Here is a 24,619-nt window from a genome sequence, read left to right as displayed (position 1 = left end):
AAAAAATGTCCATTAATTATAATCCACATAATTCACATTTCCTGTTGCTGCAGGATTATTTTCCTGCTGTGAAAAACTGGCTCAAATTAAGATCCTACAACTGTAGCTCAATTATAGGTCCTTTGTTCCCTCCTTACGAAACTATCCAGAAAAAAATATGTCATTGTAATTTAAGTACACATGTAGAGGAAATCTATTTAACATGTAAGTCTCTCTACCTCTCTCCCACTCCCCTGTCCTCCATATCTACCATTCTCTGTGCATGAATACACCTGCATGAATACTAAACACAACAGAATAATCAACACACTATGAGGCCCAGGCTTTAGTGGTGCAGCCAGTCTAGCACTCGTCTCTGCACAGCAGGATAGTTGGATCAGGGTGCCTTCAGCTGCTCACCCTTTCTCTCATACAGTTACACAGAAACTGTGCCTTCGCAGATGTCTCTCTAAACTGGTTAGAGTATCTCTGGGAAGCAGTCTGGGAAACCGTTATAGACCATTAGTCATCTAAACAACAGCATGGACTGCAAGAGGAGCTCTGGAAAGGACCCAAGTGTGGAGAGGCATCTCATCTCTCCTCCACCCACTAAATGAGCTGAGGAGCCAGAGCACATGGTTCCCATCAATGTACCTGCTTATAATAAGTATTTCATCCCTTAAAGTTTCAAGTTATTATCATGTGCACAAGTACAGTGAAAATGGTTGTGTGTGTGTGTGTGTGTGTGTGTGTGTGTGTGTGTGTGTGTGTGTGTGTGTGTGTGTGTGTGTGTGTGTGTGTGTGTGTGTGTGTGTGTGTGTGTGTGTGTGTGTGTGTGGGTGGGTGAACACAGTGAAATCATAGCATTCTTAATAGATGATTGCTTTGGAGCTCTCTGGGGGAGCCCCTACTCCCTACCCAATATGGTTCATCTAGTCTCCAAACCCAGGCCTGGGCAATTATTTTCCATGGAGGGCCACATTAGAATATATTTTTGCCATCACGGGCCAGAATCATATTACAGGATTATACATCATGTGTATGACTGTGTTGACAGATATATCTACTGTAAATCACGTCCAGATATGCTACTTATTTTACTTTTTTAACATGCACAGAAATAAACCACATCCATGTTCTCCTTTTGGTAGGTATTTTCATTATTAAACATGCAATGAACTACACAGGGAAAAGTACACTGCATTCAGCACCACGGACAGAACTCTTGTTAACGGGTATGCACAAAAACACAAGAAAGACAGAGAGCTCAACATTACATTTAAACTACTCAATCAGTGTGAGGAGTGAAGTCTCTGATGGACATTGACTAGAGCAGTGAAGTCAGGTATAGTTTCTGATGTCGCTATGCACAAGATTTCTGAGAGTCAGTAAGAGATGATCTGTGCCTTGACTTGTTATATTTCATCACTGAAAATGTCTGTTCACATACATAGGTTGACCCAAACAGTACAAACATCTTCTGAGCCTGACTCCTAATCTTTGGAAAGTTTTGATCATCGAGAGATGCATAGAACCTCGTCAGTGACATTGTTTTGAATAGTTCTCCAATCCCTGCATCAGACTGAAGATCGATAAGTTGCAGGTCAGTGGGAGCGTTATCCACATTGAAGGTGAAAGGAGAGGAAACCAACAGCATGTCATTTTCCAACACTTTGAAATCCTCAAAACGATGAGAAAACCCACCGTTCAAAGCACGCAGCAGCGATGTATACTTCTCCCGCTGGTCATCTGATAGGGAACAGACTAGTAGTGTCGGAAGATGGGTGAGATTGTTGGGTTCTACTTGGCGGGTCAGGAGGAGTAATTTTCCCTTGAAGGCTTTGACAAGGATGGACATCTGATGTGCAAAAAGGCCCTTCCCTTGTAGTTTGTAATTCAGTTCATTCATGAGGGCCATGATGTTCACAGTGAAGGCAAAATCAGTCAACCATTCTTTATCTTGCAGTTGAGGGAAATCCACATATTTTCCTTTCATTTAAAAAAACCCAGCAATCTCTGACTTCAGGTCCCACACCCTTTTAAGCACCTTCCCCAAACTCAGCCATCTGTGTGTGGTAGGGGAGCTCTGCATGACCCGACTGTCTCTTCCAACAGTGAGACAAACTGCCTGTGCTTCAAAGAGTTTGCTCTTATGAAGTTTACCACTTTAGTGACTGTATCCACACATTTACAGAGCACTTCCTGATGAATAATGCAATGCAGGAAAATACTTTTCTGATCTGGGTTCAGGTCAGCTACTTGATCTTGTATCCTTTTCAAAAGGCAAACGTTCTTTCCTGTCAAGTTTGGGCACCCATCAGTGGTCACACTGGATAACTTTTCAAAACTCAGCTTTGCCACACACTTATTAACCTCCTCCAATAAATATTTCCCCGTGGTTGTGTTGTTCATTGAATGCACTGAAGCTCCTCTGTAATTTCAAAGTCTGGGGTTATGCCTCGTAAGAATATCAACAACTGTGCCGTGTCGCTGCTCTCATCCAGGGCCAAGGAGAAATAGGTGAAATCCTTTACCTTGTCTTTCAACTGTTGTTCCATATTCTCTGCAATGTCCTCAACACGCCGTGTCACTGTTCACCTTGACAGGGAAACATTTTCAAACAGCTCTTTCTTGTCGGGGCAAAGTATTGCTGCAGAGTCAATGAAACATTCCTCAATGAATTCGCCCTCAGCGAATGGCTTGCTATGTTGAGCAATTTTGTGGGACAGTACATAGCTAGCTCTCACAATTCCGTTGTTTGCTGAATGCAGTTTTGTGAAAAGTCATTGCTGCTTTTACAACGGAGAAAGCAACTCTTTTGATGCACTTGCCCTCTGCTCAGAAGACATATTCCTATATTTCTCTGCATGCTTCGTCTGGAAATTTCGGGACAAGTTGTAGACTTTCAAAGCACACAGCTTTCCCTGATACCTCAATAAAGAAATATTTCGATGTCCACTCTTGCTGGAACACCCTACATTCATTGTCTACTTTCCTTTTTTTGAAAACTTTGAAAAACAAATATTTGCGCATTTTCTAGCTACAATTTGTAACTGTGATTTATTTATACGTGCCTAAAAAATAAATGGCCCACAAGCGGTGGGAGTTAAATCATTAAACAAAGGCGAGTATTCATTGGGCTTTTAATTTTACATTTTAGTCATTTAGCAGACGCTCTTATCCAGAGCGACTTACAGTAGTGAATACATTTCATACATTTTTTCCCCGTACTGGTCCCCCGTGGGAATCGAACCCACAACCCTGGCGTTGCAAACACCATGCTCTACCAACTGAGCCACACAGGCCTTTAATATGAATAACAAATACCTTTTCAAAACTTCGCAAATTCTTTATGTGATCTGAGCATGATTCAGCGGGCCATGTTGAATCAGGTCGGGCCGGCCTTTGCCCAGGCCTGTTCTAGACACTACCCCTAAATCTGGGGTGGCAGGTAGCCTAGTGGTTAAGAGCATTGGGCCAGTAACCGAAAGGTCGTTGGTTCAAATCCCCGAGATGACTAGGTGAAAAACCAGTCGATGTGCTCTTGAGCAAGGCACTTAACCCTAGTGGCTCTGGGTAAGAGTGTCTGCTAAATGACTAAAATGTAAATCTGAACATGCATTTACCACAAGGGTACTGGGCTTGCAGAACACTTGAACATAATGGACCAAGCACAGACACTACCACTTATGCCCCCAAAAAACTGGCAGAGATAAAGAAACTTGCAACGACCTGTTAGATTCAGTGTTCATTAAAAACAATGTACAGGTTACAACAAACATCATTCCTAAAAATAAATAACAAGTTCAAGAGAAAGTAAACTAGGACAGTGGGCTTGACAGGGAGCAGAAAGTATGCAACGATGACAGTACATTTTGAGTTACTTATTGGCAAAGATAGGAGTTACCCATTTGCGAGGGAAAGAAAAATTCTAGAATGGCTGCATTAGAAATCCCAGTGTTATGACCGTCACCCCAATGAAGTGTCATTACTCTGAATAATATTATATTTGTAATTTAGTGGACACTTTTGTCTATAGAGGCTTACAGTCATGCATGTAAACGTTTTCAGTATTGTTGATGTGTGGTGTTGGGTGGCCTTGCTCTGGCTAGTGAACTTGTCTTTGTTGGGTGGCCTTGCTCTGGCTAGTGAACTTGTCTTTGTTGGGTGGCCTTGCTCTGGCTAGTGAACTTGTCTTTGTTGGGTGGCCTTGCTCTGGCTAGTGAACTTGTCTTTGTTGGGTGGCCTTGCTCTGGCTAGTGAACTTGTCTTTGTGGGGTGGCCTTGCTCTGGCTAGTGAACTTGTCTTTGTTGGGTGGCCTTGCTCTGGCTAGTGAACTTGTCTTTGTTGGGTGGCCTTGCTCTGGCTAGTGAACTTGTCTTTGTGGGGTGGCCTTGCTCTGGCTAGTGAACTTGTCTTTGTTGGGTGGCCTTGCTCTGGCTAGTGAACTTGTCTTTGTTGGGTGGCCTTGCTCTGGCTAGTGAACTTGTCTTTCATGGTCAGATTCCTATTAAATTCAAGGTGCTTCTTTCCCTTTCCTAGATCTGTATTTCTGAGAAATGTCCACTAGAGAGTCACGATCCTGCTGGTTCTAGTCTCTTACTTGTACTTAATCGTCCATCCCTACTGTATGTTCTGTCAGAGGTAAACATTCTCACCTAAACAGAGGTCTTTGCATTGGTCCCAGGCAGCCGGCTACGGCAACCACTGTTCTGGATCAGTATGTATATCAACTGAGGGGTTGGGGAACACTACTAAGACACTAATGGTTGTATCTTTGCTATGGGGGGCTGTCTGCGCTGTTAGAGGTAGAGGGCTGGGTAGCTGGCCCTCTCATTCCAGTCTCCTCCCCCTCTGGGTTGATCCTGGTTCTGTGTTTGGACTGGACCAGGGCTTATTACAGGCCTGGAGGTCATTCTCATCCTCCTCCTTCTTTGGTTCTGCCAGTCTTTTCCTCCCCTCCCTTTTACCCTCTTTCTTCACCCCCTTCTTCACTTCCTTCTGTGCAGCGATGGCAGGAAGTGGTTTCTGGTCAGGGGTGAAGCTCTCGCAGAAGGTGAGATTCCTTTGGGAATGTCCATTCCCAGCAGCTCCATCAGCTGATTCATGACCTCGTCCACGTAACCCTTAATACGCAGGTGTGCGTTCTTGTCCTGCCAGACAGAAACAAACATGAGAATGAGACCTCGAACAGAAACAACAAGCTAGTTCCTACCACCTCAGAGTTAGCAGAACTGAAAGAACAGGCTAGATGTGAACAAAATGGCTGAAGCCTCCCCAGATTGATTGGACTGGCATCACACATTATAGAAAGGTCAGGAGTTTATACTTACCATGTAAACCCAGAAAAACTACTGGCTTTAAAATAAGATAATTCACCTGCGAAAATTTTACTTGTCCACCTTCAAAGGTGAAACCACCCAGACATGGGCAGACATCAAGACGATACTGCTTCTGCAGACGTTCAGTATGTAAACATTTTAAACAGTATTTAAACATTCTAAAGAGTATGTAACATTCTAAAGAGTATGTAAACATTCTAAAGAGTATGTAAACATTCTAAAGAGTATGTAAACATTCTAAAGAGTATGTAAACATTCTAAAGAGTATGTAAACATTCTAAACGTACTACTTACTTAGGCCTTTTTACTCCTTATGGATGAATCGCCTTCAAACTTTCTAAAGGTCCTGCCATGGCATTAGCTGTGAGAATGTGTAAAGTCATTAATCATGTGCAGGTCTATCTATCTCTCAGTGAGTCACTGACCACTGTGGCGGAATTATTCATGCAGCTGGTTTCTAATTCTATCATGGTCCCTACAGCCCTCCTCTAGAACACCAGACCCTAGAATTACACAGTTCTATGTGACAATAGGAGAGTTCTGAAGATAATAGGATCTAAACTATCATGGTCCAAACTCATCAAGACAGTCGTGAAGAGGGCACAACAAAGCCTATTCCCCCTCAGGAGACTGAAAAGATTTGGCATGGGTCCTCAGATCCTCAAAAGATTCTACAGCTGCACCATCGAGAGCATCCTGACCGGTTGCATCACTGCCTGGTATGGGAACTGCTCGTCCTCCGACCACAACGCAATACAGAGAGTAGTGGGTATGGCCCAGTACATCAGTGGGGTCAAGCTTCCTGCCATCCAGGACCTCCATACCAGGCGGTGTCAGAGGAAGGTCCTAAAAATTGTCAAAGACTCCTGCCACCCTAGTCATAGACTGTTCTCTCTGCTACCACACGGCAAGTGGTACAGAGCGCCAAGTCTAGATCTAAAAGGCTTCTTAACAGCTTCTACCCCCAAGCCATAAGACTCCTGAACAGCTAATCAAAGGGCTACCCCCCACCCCCTCTTTTACGCTGCTGCTACTCTCTGGTTATTATCTATGGATAGTCACTTTAAATCTACCTACATGTACATATTACCTCAATTACCTCGACTAACCTGTGCCCCCGCACATTGATCTGTACCAGTACCCCCTGTATATAGCCTCCACATTGACTCTGTACCGGTACCCCCTGTATATAGCCTCCACATCAACTCTGTACCGGTACCCCCTGTATATAGCCTGCACATCGACTCTGTACCAGTACTACGTCTATATAGCCTCCACATTGACTCTGTACCAGTACCACCTGTATATAGCCTCCACATTGACTCTGTACCAGTACCCCCTGTATATAGCCTCCACATTGATCTGTACCAGTACCCCCTGTATATAGCCTCCACATTGACTCTGTACCAGTACCCCCTGTATATAGCCTCCACATTGACTCTGTACCGGTACCCCCTGTATATAGCCTCCACATTGACTCTATACCGGTACCCAATGTATATAGCCTCCACATTGACTCTGTACCGGTACCCCTGTATATAGCCTCCACATTGACTCTGAACCGGTACCACCTGTATATAGCCTCCACATTGACTCTGTACCGGTACCACCTGTATATAGCCTCCACATTGACTCTGTACCGGTACCCCCTGTATATAGCCTCCACATCAACTCTGTACCGGTACCCCCTGTATATAGCCTCCACATTGACTCTGTACCGGTACCACCTGTATATAGCCTCCACATTGACTCTGTACCGGTACCCCTTGTATATAGCCTCCACATTGACTCTGTACCGGTACCCCCTGTATATAGCCTCCACATTGACTCTGTACCGGTACCCCCTGTATATAGCCTCCACATTGACTCTGTGCCGGTACCCCCTGTATATAGCCTCCACATTGACTCTGTACCGGTACCAACTGTATATAGCCTCCACATTGACTCTGTACCGGTACCCCTTGTATATAGCCTCCACATTGACTCTGTACCGGTACCCCCTGTATATAGCCTCCACATTGACTCTGTACCGGTACCCCCTGTATATAGCCTCCACAATGACTCTGTACCGGTACCCCTTGTATATAGCCTCCACATTGACTCTGTACCGGTACCCCCTGTATATAGCCTCCACATTGACTCTGTACCGGTACCCCCTGTACATAGCCTCCACATTGACTCTGTACCGGTACCCCCTGTATATAGTCTCCACATTGACTCTGTACCGGTACCCCCTGTATATAGCCTCCACATTGACTCTATACCGGTACTCCTGTATATAGCCTACACATTGACTCTGTACCGGTACCCCCTGTATATAGCCTCCACATTGACTCTGTACCGGTACCCCCTGTATATAGCCTCCACATTGACTCTGTACTGGTACCCCCTGTATATAGCCTCCACATTGACTCTGTACCGGTACCCCCTGTATATAGCCTCCACATCAACTCTGTACCGGTACCCCCTGTATATAGCCTCCACATTGACTCTGTACCGGTACCACCTGTATATAGCCTCCACATTGACTCTGTACTGGTACCCCTTGTATATAGCCTCCACATTGACTCTGTACCGGTACCCCCTGTATATAGCCTCCACATTGACTCTGTACCGGTACCCCCTGTATATAGCCTCCACATTGACTTGTGACGGTACCCCCTGTATATAGCCTCCACATTGACTCTGTACCGGTACCCCTTGTATATAGCCTACACATTGACTCTGTACCGGTACCCCCTGTATATAGCCTCCACATTGACTCTGTACCGGTACCCCCTGTATATAGCCTCCACATTGACTCTGTACCGGTACCCCCTGTATATAGCCTCCACATCGACTCTGTACCGGTACCCCCTGTATATAGCCTCCACATCAACTCTGTACCTGGTACCACCTGTATATAGCCTCCACATTGACTCTGTACCGGTACCCCCTGTATATAGCCTCCACATTGACTCTGTACCGGTACCCCCTGTATATAGCCTCCACATCAACTCTGTACCGGTACCACCTGTATATAGCCTCCACATCGACTCTGTACCAGTACTACCTCTATATAGCCTCCACATTGACTCTGTACCAGTACCACCTGTATATAGCCTCCACATTGACTCTGTACCCGGTACCCCCTGTATATAGCCTCCACATTGATCTGTACCGGTACCCCCTGTATATAGCCTCCACATTGACTCTGTACCGGTACCCCCTGTATATAGCCTCCACATTGACTCTGTACCGGTACCCCTGTATATAGCCTCCACATTGGCTCTGTACCGGTACCACCTGTATATAGCCTCCACATTGACTCTGTACCGGTACCACCTGTATATAGCCTCCACATTGACTCTGTACCAGTACCCCCTGTATATAGCCTCCACATTGACTCTGTACCGGTACCCCCTGTATATAGCCTCCACATTGACTCTGTACCGGTAACCCCCTGTATATAGCCTCCACATTGACTCTGTACCGGTACCCCTGTATATAGCCTCCACATTGACTCTGTACCGGTACCCCCTGTATATAGCCTCCACATTGACTCTGTACCGGTACCCCCTGTATATAGCCTCCACATTGACTCTGTACCGGTACCCCCTGTATATAGCCTCCACATTGACTCTGTACCGGTACCCCCTGTATATAGCCTCCACATTGACTCTGTACCCGTACCCCCCTGTATATAGCCTCCACATTGACTCTGTACCGGTACCCCCTGTATATAGCCTCCACATTGACTCTGTACCGGTACCCCCTGTATATAGCCTCCACATTGACTCTGTACCGGTACCCCCTGTATATAGTCTCCACATTGACTCTGTACCGGTACCCCCTGTATATAGCCTCCACATTGACTCTGTACCGGTACCCCCTGTATATAGCCTCCACATTGACTCTATACCGGTACTCCTGTATATAGCCTCCACATTGACTCTGTACCAGTACCCCCTGTATATAGCCTCCACATTGACTCTGTACCGGTACCCCCTGTATATAGCCTCCACATTGACTCTGTACCCGTACCCCCTGTATATAGCCTCCACATTGACTCTGTACCGGTACCCCCTGTATATAGCCTCCACATTGACTCTGTACCGGTACCCCCTGTATATAGCCTCCACATTGACTCTGTACCGGTACCCCCTGTATATAGTCTCCACATTGACTCTGTACCGGTACCCCCTGTATATAGCCTCCACATTGACTCTATACCGGTACTCCTGTATATAGCCTCCACATTGACTCTGTACCGGTACCACCTGTATATAGCCTCCACATTGACTCTGTACCGGTACCCCCTGTATATAGCCTCCACATTGACTCTGTACCGGTACCCCCTGTATATAGTCTCCACATTGACTCTGTACCAGTACCCCCTGTATATAGCCTCCACATTGACTCTGTACCGGTACCCCCTGTATATAGCCTCCACATTGACTCTATACCGGTACCCCCTGTATATAGCCTCCACATTGACTCTGTACCGGTACCCCTGTATATAGCCTCCACATTGACTCTGAACCGGTACCACCTGTATATAGCCTCCACATTGACTCTGTACCGGTACCACCTGTATATAGCCTCCACATTGACTCTGTACCGGTACCCCCTGTATATAGCCTCCACATCTACTCTGTACCGGTACCCCCTGTATATAGCCTCCACATTGACTCTGTACCGGTACCACCTGTATATAGCCTCCACATTGACTCTGTACCGGTACCCCTTGTATATAGCCTCCACATTGACTCTGTACCGGTACCCCCTGTATATAGCCTCCACATTGACTCTGTACCGGTACCCCCTGTATATAGCCTCCACATTGACTCTGTGCCGGTACCCCCTGTATATAGCCTCCACATTGACTCTGTACCGGTACCAACTGTATATAGCCTCCACATTGACTCTGTACCGGTACCCCTTGTATATAGCCTCCACATTGACTCTGTACCGGTACCCCCCTGTATATAGCCTCCACATTGACTCTGTACCGGTACCCCCTGTATATAGCCTCCACAATGACTCTGTACCGGTACCCCTTGTATATAGCCTCCACATTGACTCTGTACCGGTACCCCCCTGTATATAGCCTCCACATTGACTCTGTACCGGTACCCCCTGTACATAGCCTCCACATTGACTCTGTACCGGTACCCCCTGTATATAGCCTCCACATTGACTCTGTACCGGTACCCCCTGTATATAGCCTCCACATTGACTCTATACCGGTACTCCTGTATATAGCCTACACATTGACTCTGTACCGGTACCCCCTGTATATAGCCTCCACATTGACTCTGTACCGGTACCCCCTGTATATAGCCTCCACATTGACTCTGTACTGGTACCCCCTGTATATAGCCTCCACATTGACTCTGTACCGGTACCCCCTGTATATAGCCTCCACATCAACTCTGTACCGGTACCCCCTGTATATAGCCTCCACATTGACTCTGTACCGGTACCACCTGTATATAGCCTCCACATCGACTCTGTACTGGTACCCCTTGTATATAGCCTCCACATTGACTCTGTACCGGTACCCCCTGTATATAGCCTCCACATTGACTCTGTACCGGTACCCCCTGTATATAGCCTCCACATTGACTTGTGACGGTACCCCCTGTATATAGCCTCCACATTGACTCTGTACCGGTACCCCTTGTATATAGCCTACACATTGACTCTGTACCGGTACCCCCTGTATATAGCCTCCACATTGACTCTGTACCGGTACCCCCTGTATATAGCCTCCACATTGACTCTGTACCGGTACCCCCTGTATATAGCCTCCACATTGACTCTGTACCGGTACCCCCTGTATATAGCCTCCACATCAACTCTGTACCGGTACCCCCTGTATATAGCCTCCACATCAACTCTGTACCTGGTACCACCTGTATATAGCCTCCACATTGACTCTGTACCGGTACCCCCTGTATAGAGCCTCCACATTGACTCTGTACCGGTACCCCCTGTATATAGCCTCCACATCAACTCTGTACCGGTACCACCTGTATATAGCCTCCACATCGACTCTGTACCAGTACTACCTCTATATAGCCTCCACATTGACTCTGTACCAGTACCACCTGTATATAGCCTCCACATTGACTCTGTACCCGGTACCCCCTGTATATAGCCTCCACATTGATCTGTACCGGTACCCCCTGTATATAGCCTCCACATTGACTCTGTACCGGTACCCCCTGTATATAGCCTCCACATTGACTCTGTACCGGTACCCCTGTATATAGCCTCCACATTGGCTCTGTACCGGTACCACCTGTATATAGCCTCCACATTGACTCTGTACCGGTACCACCTGTATATAGCCTCCACATTGACTCTGTACCAGTACCCCCTGTATATAGCCTCCACATTGACTCTGTACCGGTACCCCCTGTATATAGCCTCCACATTGACTCTGTACCGGTACCCCCTGTATATAGCCTCCACATTGACTCTGTACCGGTACCCCTGTATATAGCCTCCACATTGACTCTGTACCGGTACCCCCTGTATATAGCCTCCACATTGACTCTGTACCGGTACCCCCTGTATATAGCCTCCACATTGACTCTGTACCGGTACCCCCTGTATATAGCCTCCACATTGACTCTGTACCGGTACCCCCTGTATATAGCCTCCACATTGACTCTGTACCCGTACCCCCTGTATATAGCCTCCACATTGACTCTGTACCGGTACCCCCTGTATATAGCCTCCACATTGACTCTGTACCGGTACCCCCTGTATATAGCCTCCACATTGACTCTGTACCGGTACCCCCCTGTATATAGTCTCCACATTGACTCTGTACCGGTACCCCCCTGTATATAGCCTCCACATTGACTCTATACCGGTACTCCTGTATATAGCCTCCACATTGACTCTGTACCAGTACCCCCTGTATATAGCCTCCACATTGACTCTGTACCGGTACCCCCTGTATATAGCCTCCACATTGACTCTGTACCCGTACCCCCTGTATATAGCCTCCACATTGACTCTGTACCGGTACCCCCTGTATATAGCCTCCACATTGACTCTGTACCGGTACCCCCTGTATATAGCCTCCACATTGACTCTGTACCGGTACCCCCTGTATATAGTCTCCACATTGACTCTGTACCGGTACCCCCTGTATATAGCCTCCACATTGACTCTATACCGGTACTCCTGTATATAGCCTCCACATTGACTCTGTACCGGTACCACCTGTATATAGCCTCCACATTGACTCTGTACCGGTACCCCCTGTATATAGCCTCCACATTGACTCTGTACTGGTACCCCCTGTATATAGCCTCCACATTGACTCTGTACCGGTACCCCCTGTATATAGCCTCCACATTGACTCTGTACTGGTACCCCCTGTATATAGCCTCCACATTGACTCTGTACCGGTACCCCCTGTATATAGCCTCCACATTGACTCTGTACCGGTACCCCCTGTATATAGCCTCCACATTGACTCTGTACCGGTACCCCCCTGTATATAGCCTCCACATTGACTCTGTACCGGTACCCCCTGTATATAGCCTCCACATTGACTCTGTACCGGTACCCCCTGTATATAGCCTCCACATTGACTCTGTACTGGTACCCCCTGTATATAGTCTCCACATTGACTCTGTACCGGTACCTCCTGTATATGGCCTCCACATTGACTCTGTACTGGTACCCCCTGTATATAGCCTCCACATTGACTCTGTACCGGTACCCCCTGTATATAGCCTCCACATTGACTCTGTACCGGTACCCCCTGTATATAGCCTCCACATTGACTCTGTACCGGTACCCCCTGTATATAGCCTCCACATTGACTCTGTACTGGTACCCCCTGTATATAGCCTCCACATTGACTCTGTACCGGTACCCCCTGTATATAGCCTCCACATTGACTCTGTACTGGTACCCCCTGTATATAGCCTCGCTTGTTATTGTACTGCTGCTGTTTAATTATTTGGTACTTTTATTTTCAATTTTTTACTTAACTTCTTAAAGCATTGTTGGTTACGGGCTTGTAAGTAAGCGTTTCACTGTGAGGTCTACACCGGTTGTATTCGGCGCATGTGACAAATAAAATGTGATTTGATTTGAAACACCCGGGGGTTAATTGGGTCGAACTGTGGAAACAATTTACATCTCATTCTCTTTCAACATCATTTGCGGAAATTGGAAGCTATTGTGTTCATGTTTACAGCTCATGATTTTTGTGTTAATCACGTATGATTAAGTATTCAGTATATGAGTGTGTGACTCATTTTTTATAAGTTGGAGGTTTTGTGAGTGTGTGTGTGTGTGTGTGTGTGTGTGTGTGTGTGTGTGTGTGTGTGTGTGTGTGTGAGCAAGCGCATGTGTCTGTGACTCACTTGTTTGGTGGGCTGCAGGTTGATGATGACCATCTTGTCCCCTTTGCGTTTGGTGAGGAGGGGTAGGTCTCCTCTGGGCTTGATCTGTATCACAACCGGCCGTGAATGGGAGTACCATAGGGCGGCACACAATTGGCCCAGTATTGCCCGGGTTGGGGTTTGGCCAGGGTAGGCCGTCATTGTAAATAAGAATTTGTTCTTAACTGACTTGCCTAGTTAAATAAAGGTTCAATTGAAAAAAATTAAAAGAAATCTGCAGAGAGGCAGCCAGAGACAGCGCCAGGTCGGCCCGCCTTCACAGACAGAGAAACACAAAACTTTATTACCCATAATCCTGCCATAATCAACTCTGATGGGTAGAGCCACCTAACAGGTGACTTATCAAAGCAGATCTCTGAACAAACATTTCAGAGAGTTTAAAGAGCGTGTGAGATGGTTGCCGTAAATGTTTGATGGTGCTCCGCTGATGTTGTTATGCCCGCTAGATAAGTCATCCCTATTAACAGATGGTTTCTGAAGGTTAGATAAGTCATCCCTATTAACAGATGGTTTCTGAAGGCTAGATAAGTCATCCCTACTACTTTATTAGTATGCTGCTGGAATGGCGGCCCCACTTTCAAGTCAGCCGTCCTTGCCCGAGTTGCCTTCTGGTTGTTAACATATGGACAGACAGAAGTTCTTCTTTCTTTTTGTGTGATTGACAGATGAGTTAGGCAAACCGTGTCGGCAGATTTAAGGTAGAATTAGCATAAATGTAAAGTACAGGGTTAATCAATCTGGCTTTTATATGACATGAGTGTGTGTGTGACAAAGACAGAGGGTTATGAATGAATTTACCATTTGAGAGCACACAAAATATTCATTTTTGTTCAAGAAACTGTGGACATATTTAAAAGAGCTCTTAAAAACACACCTTTTTAGCTTTGCTTTTCCTTCGGGTATTTTATTTTTTATCCTCTTATGTTGTGTAGTAAATATTTGCGTCTTTTATTTTCATTGTTTGTTTTTTTTAGCCTTCCCTGTAGCTCACTTGGTAGAGCATGGTGTTTGCAACGCCAGGGTTGTGGGTTCGATTCCCACGGGGGGCCAGCACAGAAAAAAAAAAATAAATGTATGAAATGAAATGTATGCATTCACTACTGTAAGTCGCTCTGGATAAGAGCGTCTGCTAAATGACTAAAATGTAAAATGTAAAAATGTAAAACATTTTTCCTGTGAAGCACATTGTGTTGCATTCCATGTCTGAAATGTGCTGTTTAAATAAAACTTGTTTTGATTTGATGAAGATAGGCTGAAGTGTGTTTCGGTACACTTTCATTCACATTTCTGTGCTTTTGGTTGAGTGCTTCAAGTGTGATATCATTCACAAAAAGTGGTTTGAACTGACGCACCTGTCACACTTCCCACACTCCTCCATAAACATGTTCCCATGCGACTCAGACAGCAGATCCCTGAGAGAGAGAGAGATTATTTCATGAGTATGTTACTGAAAGACAATTCCTATGAACGTAAATTAGGCTGTAGAAGGCTGTAGTTTAGCATTTCCTTCTCAACTCATTACCATATGGATTGGAATAATGATATTGTTGTGCTCAAGTATTGAATGGTTTCCACTGCTCAGTAACATCTCCAGGAATAAAATAGATTATTCAAACAATAGATTGTTAATGTTCCAATTTGGAACATTCCGAACGGATCCATACAACGTGGGAATTAACATGTTTTCTCTCTAGCTGTAGCTGTGTCACAGCTGTCTTCAAGAATGGACCAAGGCGCAGCAGGTATGTGGATACTCATGTTTTTTAATTAAAAAAAAAGGAGTAAAGTATCCACTGGACAGAACCAATAAAGATGACAGCAACAGTCTTGCAGGCACATACAACGCAGTGCAAGAACAACTACCCACAACCCCAAAGAAAAACACACACTCCTATATAGGACTCCCAATCAAAGGCAACTCAACACACCTGCCTTCAATTGGGAGTCCAATCACCCACACAACATTTAACAAACACAAACCCCCTGCCACATCCTGACCAAGACTAACACAATTACGCCCTCTGCTGGTCAGGACGTGACAAGCTGTTCCAATTCCATGAATTCTACACTGAACAAAAATATCAACGCAACATGTAAAGTGTTGATCCCGTTTCATGAGCTGAAATAAAAGATCCCAGAAATGTTCCATACGCACGGAAAGCTTATTTGTCCCAAATTGTGCACAAATGTGTTTACATCCCTGTTAGCGAGCATTTCTCCTTTGCCAAGATAATCCATCCACCTGACAGGTGTGACATATCAAGAAGCTGATTTTGTCACAACACAATGCCACAGATGTCTCAAGTTATGAGGGAGCGTGCAATCGGCATGCTGACTGCAGGAATGTCCACCAGTGCTGTTGCCAGGGAATTGAATGTTCATTTCTCTACTGACGTTGGAGGCCAACGTTGTTTTAGTGAATTTGGTAGTATGTCAAACCGGCCTCACAACCACAGACCACGTGTAACCACGCCAGCCCAGGACCTCCACATCCGGCTTCTTCACCTGCGGGATCGTCTGAGATCAGCCACCCAGACAGCTGATGAAACTGTTGGTTTGCACAACCGAAGAATTTCGGCAGAAACTGTCTCAGGGAAGTTCATCTGCATTCTCGTCGTCTTCACCAGGGTATTGACCTGAATGCAGTTCGGCGTCGTAACAGACTTCAGGAGGCAAATGCTCATCTTCAATGGCCACTGGAGAAGTGTGCTCTTCACAGATTAATCTTGGTTTCAACAGTACCGGGCAAATGGCAGACAGCGTGTATGGCGTCGTGTGGGCCAGCGGTTTGCTGATGTCAACATTTTGACCAGAGTGCCCCATGGTGGCGATGGGGTTATGGTATGGGCAGGTATAAGCTACGGACAACGAATACAATTGCATTGCAATTTGAATGCACAGAGATGCCGTGACAAGATCCTGAGGCCCATTGTTGTGCCATTAATCCGCCGCCATGACCTCATGTTTCAGCATGACAAAACACGGCTCCATGTCTCAAGGATCTGTACACTTCCTGGAAGTTGAAAATGTCCCAGTTCTTCCATGGCCTGCATACTCACCAGTCACCAATTAAGCATTTTTGGGATTCTCTGGATCGATGTGTATGACAGCGTGTTCCAGTTCCCGCCAATATCCAGCAACATCACACAGCCATTTAAGAGGAGTGGGACAACATTCCACAGGCCACAATCAATTCTAGGTGAAGGAGACGTGTCACTGTGCATGAGGCAAATGGTGGTCGCACCAGATACTGACTGGTTTTCTGATACACGCCCCTACATTTAACTTATTTTTTTTAAGGCATCTGTGACCAACAGATGCATATCTGTATTCCCAGTCATGTGAAATCCATAGATTGGTACCTCATTTATTTCAATTGACCAATTTCCTTATATTAACTGTAACTCAGTAAAATCTTAGAAATTGTTGCATATTGTGCTTATATTTTTGTCCGTGTAACAAGTCTCTGAAACCTGAAGACTCCTGCTTGAGCATTGACTTCGTAAATCCTTTTGACAATAGAGACCAAGCCCTCTATTAATGAAGGCTGTGTTTACACAGGCAGCCAAATACTGAGATTTTACACAAATATTGGAAAGATGTGAGGTGATTTGTCAACTGGCCAATTAGCGGCAAAAGATAAGAATTGGGATGCCTGTGTAAATGCAGTCTCTCAGTGTAGGAGAGATAAACTAGAATCAGGTCCCTCCTGTCATTAGAATCCTATTATCCATGATCTAAAAGGCAAAAATGATCCTAGATCTGCACTTCTACTCTGAGTCGCTTGATAAATGCGGGTCCTGTTCAGAGAATGATTGTAGTGCTACATTGGGCTAGTGTAGAAAATAAAAAAAGGCCATTCCTGTGCATGTGACTTTCCCCACAGTTTCATAAGGGTGATTTCTCCCCTTCTCAGCTGTCTATCACAGCCTCCTGGTTTCCACCAATCAGCGTGCCCGAATGCAAATTTGACCCCTCCCACTCAAGGTAATAACATTTTAGTAGTCATAACAAGACAAGCTCTGGCTAGCGACCAAGTTGACTCTTTATATTAGGAAGATTGTGCGTGCAGCCAAAAGTGAGTTGGGGGTGTTCTATGGTGTTTAGCGATGCTTAACTATTTAATAGTTGCTTATAGGTCCTTTCCTACATTTTGTAACTGTATTGTAGTACTACTGTTATCCTGCATCGTATTCCTTTGTATATTTTGGATGGCCTACTGCTGGTGCATATTGTGTATATCATTATTGTGTGATTATTTCTGCTGTTAGTTTAGAAATGGCTAATGTATATCCTGTAATGTATCCAAGTGAACATTCTCAGTTGGCGCTAGTGCTATGCCATGGCAAGTTTCTAGAACCTGATAGTAGTTTCAAAGACGGTCCTGAAGCTCAAGCAAGTCTGATTTACAACTCTTTGTCACCAGAGACAGATCAGATAAATGTACAATAGGCTGGAGAGAGAGGGCTATTAATCTTGCCAGTCCAAGTAATTAGTTCTCCCTCTCTCTCTATGGTGAGATGTGTGTATTTAATGTCGTTCCACTAGGCTATGTACAGATCCTGTTGTATACATATTAACTGTAGTAAAGTAGCAATACATGTCTCCTTTCCCCTATAGAACCACAAGTCCATTCTGTGTAAACTGAAGATTTTTGTGTTTGTGTGTGAATACCATAGTGTGTGGTGGTGATGAAGATGAAAGTCCTGGATTGAGAAGCATCCGTACTGTTGTAGCCGGAGAGCCTGTAGCGAATCAGAACCAAGTATATCAGCAGTCGGTCAGGGGGTGAGGGCTCAGAAGCCAACCGCTCCAGCTACCTGTTTGTTTCATGGTCCTTCGAGCCGGATTCAAACCTAGCTCCAGTGATGGTGTTCCAGTATCAACAAGAGGAGGTCCTTCCGCACCCCAGGATGCAGACTAGTTATCATGCATTTTTTGGCCATTTTTTTTCTTCCTTTAGACAACCAGGAAAAGCCTAGAGACACGCCACACACTCATTCTCAGAGGGCAATCTCGAGTCCGTTCTAATGAGGACGAGAGTGTGGAGAACGCATAAAACATTACATTTGAGAAGCACTCACACTCCCCCCACTGTATTACCTCCCACTCCCCCTACTGTATTACCTACCATTCCCCCTATTGTATTACCTCCCACTCCCCCTACTGTATTACCTCCCACTCCCCCCACTGTATTACCTCCCACTCTCCCCACTGTATTACCTCCCACTCGCCCTACTGTATTACCTCCCACTCCCCCCACTGTATTACCTCCCACTCCCCCTACTGTATTACCTCCCACTCCCCCTACTGTATTACCTCCCACTCCCCCCACTGTATTACCTACCATTCCCCCCTATTGTATTACCTCCCACTCCCCCTACTGTATTACCTCCCACTCCCCCCACTGTATTACCTCCCACTCTCCCCACTGTATTACCTCCCACTCGCCCTACTGTATTACCTCCCACTCCCCCCACTGTGTTACCTCCCACTCCCCCCACTGTATTACCTCCCACTCTCCCCACTGTATTACCTCCCATTCCCCCTACTGTATTACCTCCCACTCCCCCCACTGTATTACCTCACACTCCCCCTACTGTATTACCTCCCCCCACTGTATTAACTCCCACTCCCCCCACTGTATTACCTCCCACTCCCCCACTGTATTACCTCCCACTCCCCCCCACTGTATTACCTCCCACTCCCCCTACTGCATTACCTTCCACTCCCCCTACTGCATTACCTCCCACCACTGTATTACCTCCCACTCCCCCCCACTGTATTACCTCCCACTCCCCCCCACTGTATTACCTCCCACTCCCCCCACTGTATTACCTCCCACTCCCCCTACTGTATTACCTTCCACTCCCCCTACTGCATTACCTCCCACCACTGTATTACCTCCCACTCCCCCCCACTGTATTACCTCCCACTCCCCCCACTGTATTACCTCCCACTCCCCCCACTGTATTACCTCCCACTCCCCCACTGTATTACCTCCCACTCCCCCCACTGTATTACCTCCCACTCCCCCACTGTGTTACCTCCCACTCCCCCCACTGTATTACCTTCCACTCCCCCTACTGTATTACCTCCCCCCCACTGTATTAACTCCCACTCCCCCACTGTATTACCTCCCACTCCCCCCACTGTATTACCTCCCACTCCCCCCACTGTATTACCTCCCACTCCCCCTACTGTGTTACCTCCCACTCCCCCCCACTGTATTACCTCCCACTCCCCCTACTGTATTACCTCCCACTCCCCCACTGTATTCCCTCCCACTCCCCCCACTGTATTACCTCCCACTCCCCCTACTGTATTACCTACCATTCCCCCTATTGTATTACCTCCCATTCCCCCTATTGTATTACCTCCCACTCCCCCTCTGTATTACCTCCCACTCCCCCACTGTATTACCTCCCACTCTCCCCACTGTATTACCTCCCATTCCCCCTACTGTATTACCTCCCACTCCCCTACTGTATTACCTCCCCCACTGTATTAACTCCCACTCCCCCCACTGTATTACCTCCCATTCCCCCTATTGTATTACCTCCCACTCCCCCTCTGTATTACCTCCCACTCCCCCCACTGTATTACCTCCCACTCCCCCTCTGTATTACCTCCCACTCCCCCCACTGTATTACCTCCCACTCGCCCCACTGTATTACCTCCCACTCTCCCCACTGTATTACCTCCCATTCCCCCTACTGTATTACCTCCCACTCCCCCTACTGTATTACCTCCCCCACTGTATTAACTCCCACTCCCCCCACTGTATTACCTCCCACTCCCTCTACTGTATTACCTCCCACTCCCCCCACTGTATTACCTCCCACTCCCCCTACTGTATTACCTCCCACTCCCCCCCACTGTATTACCTCCCACTCCCCCTACTGTATTACCTCCCACTCCCCCTACTGTATTACCTCCCACTCCCCCACTGTATTACCTCCCACTCCCCCTCTGTATTACCTCCCACTCCCCCCACTGTATTACCTCCCACTCGCCCCACTGTATTACCTCCCACTCTCCCCACTGTATTACCTCCCATTCCCCCTACTGTATTACCTCCCACTCCCCCTACTGTATTACCTCCCCCCACTGTATTAACTCCCACTCCCCCCACTGTATTACCTCCCACTCCCTCTACTGTATTACCTCCCACTCCCCCCACTGTATTACCTCCCACTCCCCCACTGTATTACCTCCCACTCCCCCCCACTGTATTACCTCCCACTCCCCCTACTGTATTACCTCCCACTCCCCCTACTGTATAACCTCCCACTCCCCCTACTGTATTACCTCCCACTCCCCCTACTGTATTACCTCCCACTCCCTCTACTGTATTACCTCCCACTCCCTCTACTGTATTACCTCCCACTCCCCCCACTGTATTACCTCCCACTCCCCCCACTGTATTACCTCCCACTCCCCCCACTGTATTACCTCCCACTCCCCCTACTGTATTACCTCACACTCCCACTACTGTATTACCTCCCACTCCCTCTACTGTATTACCTCCCACTCCCCCCACTGTATTACCTCCCACTCCCCCCACTGTATTACCTACCATTCCCCCTATTGTATTACCTCCCACTCCCCCTCTGTATTACCTCCCACTCCCCCTACTGTATTACCTTACGCTGCATCTCCCCATTCACTGAACCTTCTTCCAGCCAGGACAATGACAATAGAGACGAAACAAGATAGGCACCAAGCAAACGTTTTACTTCATAACTATCAGTGAATCGTAATGATCTTGCTACCACACTATTTAACAGGCAAAAATGACCTAAAACTAATGTTATGCAAGGTAGATGTCAATTCTTTGTGGGTCGCTAGCAAACAATTCTTCGTGGCTAGCTAGCTAACAGTTGTAGTTAGCCAGTTCGCCCTATTGACTTACTATGCACATTACATTGGGTATTGTAGGCAGGTAAACATGCCAAAATGAACACAGAACGTATTCATTAACGCTTTCAGTCAGGCAACATATGAGTTGTGAACGGGCAACATTTCATTCCGATGTCAGAGTTTAAATTCTCTCACTTCAGCTCAAATAATGGCTGCCACTGATTTCATTAAATGTTGCATCATTTCGTATGTGGTTGCGTCATATTTCTGTCCATACTTTTGGTTGAAGCTTGCATCGACGAATGCTTCTAAATGTGTACAAGCGGAGTACGCATCCGAGAAGTGCTGTCTGTGCTCAATTTCGCATACTTTGATTTGGACTCACGCTCCGAACCCTCCCGTGCTCGAAGCAAAGTAGTATGCATATTGAGAAACACCCAGTCTCTTTTGCAAGGGAGTGTTAGCTGGGGAGGCCTGAGTGGGTGGGGAGGTGGTCCTTATTCTGGCTGACGAGGTATTTGATGTAGTTGGCTCTCTGCAGCCCCAGCGGGGCCATGTGAGTGAGGCTGGGCCAGGATTCCTCGAACGTGGTGTCAAAGTGGGGAGACTCGCCCCTCTCCTCCATGGTCCACACTCTTTTGGGACCTCAGAGAGGTGTATACACACAGACACACTCAGTCTGTCCAAGGTTATAGAAGGACAACACACAAGACAGACTGTCAAGCCATCTCGACATCTCCGTAGTTAGGAGCGGCATCTGGGCTTCAAAAGGAAAGAGACTCATTTCTATGCAAAAGGCTGAGCGAGAATTACTAAGAATACTGAAGTAAGTCCTAGCATTCTCCTCTCCCATTCTCTCTTAACTCACACAGCCCCGTTTCTCACAGTGACTCATCCTCTGCTCACCCAAGACCAAATCAAAGCTAATCAGCCGTTTGGTGAGACAGGCACTAGGGCAGAGGAGTACGTCAGCCTGGTATTACACACGTATCTTTTGGAGAAAAGGGCTGTGGGACATGAAAAGCAATGGAAGTCTGCAAATTGGCTTTAGTGGGGGAACGTGTCCCTTTTTTCACCTAGCTTTTTCAGTAATGGACAATGAATTAAATTCCAGGCCATATCTCCCAGACAGACATGCAAACCAGTATGACAGAGGCAGGCAAGCAGATTGTTGAAATATGAATGTGACATCCTCTAGAGTTGAGGAGAGCTGCCGCTGAGACTCATCTTGTCCCTCATGTTGAGCGTGGTAAATGTGCTCTACAAATGAAATATTATGGTTTACAACACACATTCCTCACACGAGACTGGGAAAATGAGTGAAGCAGACTAAGAGCGCATAAGAATGAGAGTAATGAATTGTAATATGAAAGAAAACGTTGGACCATTAGTGTGGAAGTCAACGTCACAGAGCTCCAGCCTACAGTAGTCAGTGCTCTGGTAACAGAGCTATACTGCCCTCTGCTGAAACAGCGGTACTGCAGTCGAATCAGAGGGTGTTGACACATTTATTTCCTTACTTGAATCGTTTGAAAATGCATCCTTCCATCTTCCATTTCAAAAACATAAAATAAAAATCACTGATCCAATTCCAAGTAGGATATTTGAACAGACTGGGGCCCTTTACTGGTATAATAATATACTTGTAAAGGCAATCCAAGGGTAGGAGGGGTGTTCTTTAGCCTGTTGAGGTGCACTCAGTGGTTGAGCGGTACAGGGTCATGATCTTACTAACCAACTAAACTCACTAGTGTGGGTGGACTGGAGCTCCGATGTCACATAAAATTATGTTTTTTTCAAAAACTACAGATTTCAGTACCCGTTGAATACTATGTAATTACACAGCACAATTGGGTGCTTACGTCAGAGCTCCAGTTCAACCCACTAGTCGCAGCTAGAGTTGAGTTTAATTAGCTATGGTCTTTCCTGAAGTCAGGTGTGCCTGAAGAGGTTGATGCCTGCCTCAGAGTGGCCCACCAGGTACTGGGACTCCCTGATCAGCTGGGCCAGAGCCTCTACTTTCCTCTTCAACTCTCCTTTACTGTCAAACGACTGGGAGAAGGAGCGAGAGTGGTGAAGAGAGGGAAGGGGGGAAGGCAGAGAAGATGGGGGGAGGAGAAGGCAGGAGGGGGTGGGAAAATAGTACGAAAGAAGGGAGAACAGGGCAGGTTAGACTCCTCTATTTAAGTGTGGTTCAGTGGGTGGAGAACGGCCGAACATGTCAAAAGTAACAGCGGGCCGCGGCCCTAACAACAAACTAATGCTTGGGGAAACACTGGCGTCCATGTTATCTTTGGTGTCTAGCCGCATCAGAGCTAGGATAGTAGCTAACTAGCTGAATGTCGTGTATATTGGCAGTAGTAAGATATTGCGACGGTAGTACATACACGTTCGGCTAGAGGGGATCCTCGAAAAGCATTGTAACTAGCTCGCAAGCCGGAGTGTTTACCTCGGGGAGCCCGCATGCACAGTGTCCACATAGGGAGACAGTCCAACGGCGTAGCTTACAGACATGACCACTGCTCCTTAACCAAAACTCTGAAATAAACCTTCCTTCTCTCAAACATTCGAGTTCAACACAATGATCTGTAGTTTCTTTCGAAAACCAGCCCGCTTGCTCGTTGTTGTCCGAGATTGGTGACACAATCTATGAAGACTATATTAAAGGGAAATTCCACTCAAAATACAACATGGACTATGGTCTCCCTTTGCCTTGGCTGTAGTCAATCCATCCAGTTTCTACTTTACAGTAAACCTTTTCCTTACGTTGCATATTTATTTTGGCTATAGGCATAAGACCTTAATTGTGAATGTCTAAACTGCATTCAAATTAAACAGTAGGCCTATTCAAAAAGTACTAGCTGAACTTCAATCTGTGGTTGATGCACTATAGAAAGTACACACTATTGTTACACTATAATTAGTCTCAGTTAACCCAGAATTAAAATCTGGTGTAATTTGGTCAACAGGAAATTTGTATTGTTGTGATGCATGCTGTACATTTCACATGGGGGTAG

General features: G+C 46.4%; 1 pseudogene; it reads right to left on the bottom strand.

Annotated features, from left to right (window-relative positions):
• Positions 1-4,971: 4,971 nt before the first annotated feature.
• On the bottom strand, positions 4,972-24,236 carry LOC106569559 (NAD-dependent protein deacetylase sirtuin-6-like; annotated as a pseudogene).
• Positions 24,237-24,619: the final 383 nt, after the last annotated feature.

The sequence above is a fragment of the Salmo salar genome, chromosome ssa14 (genome assembly GCF_905237065.1).
Source record: "Salmo salar chromosome ssa14, Ssal_v3.1, whole genome shotgun sequence".
Lineage (NCBI taxonomy): Eukaryota > Metazoa > Chordata > Actinopteri > Salmoniformes > Salmonidae > Salmo > Salmo salar.
The sequence above is the reverse complement of the archived record's forward strand: the minus strand, read 5'-3'. Positions and strand labels throughout refer to the sequence as shown.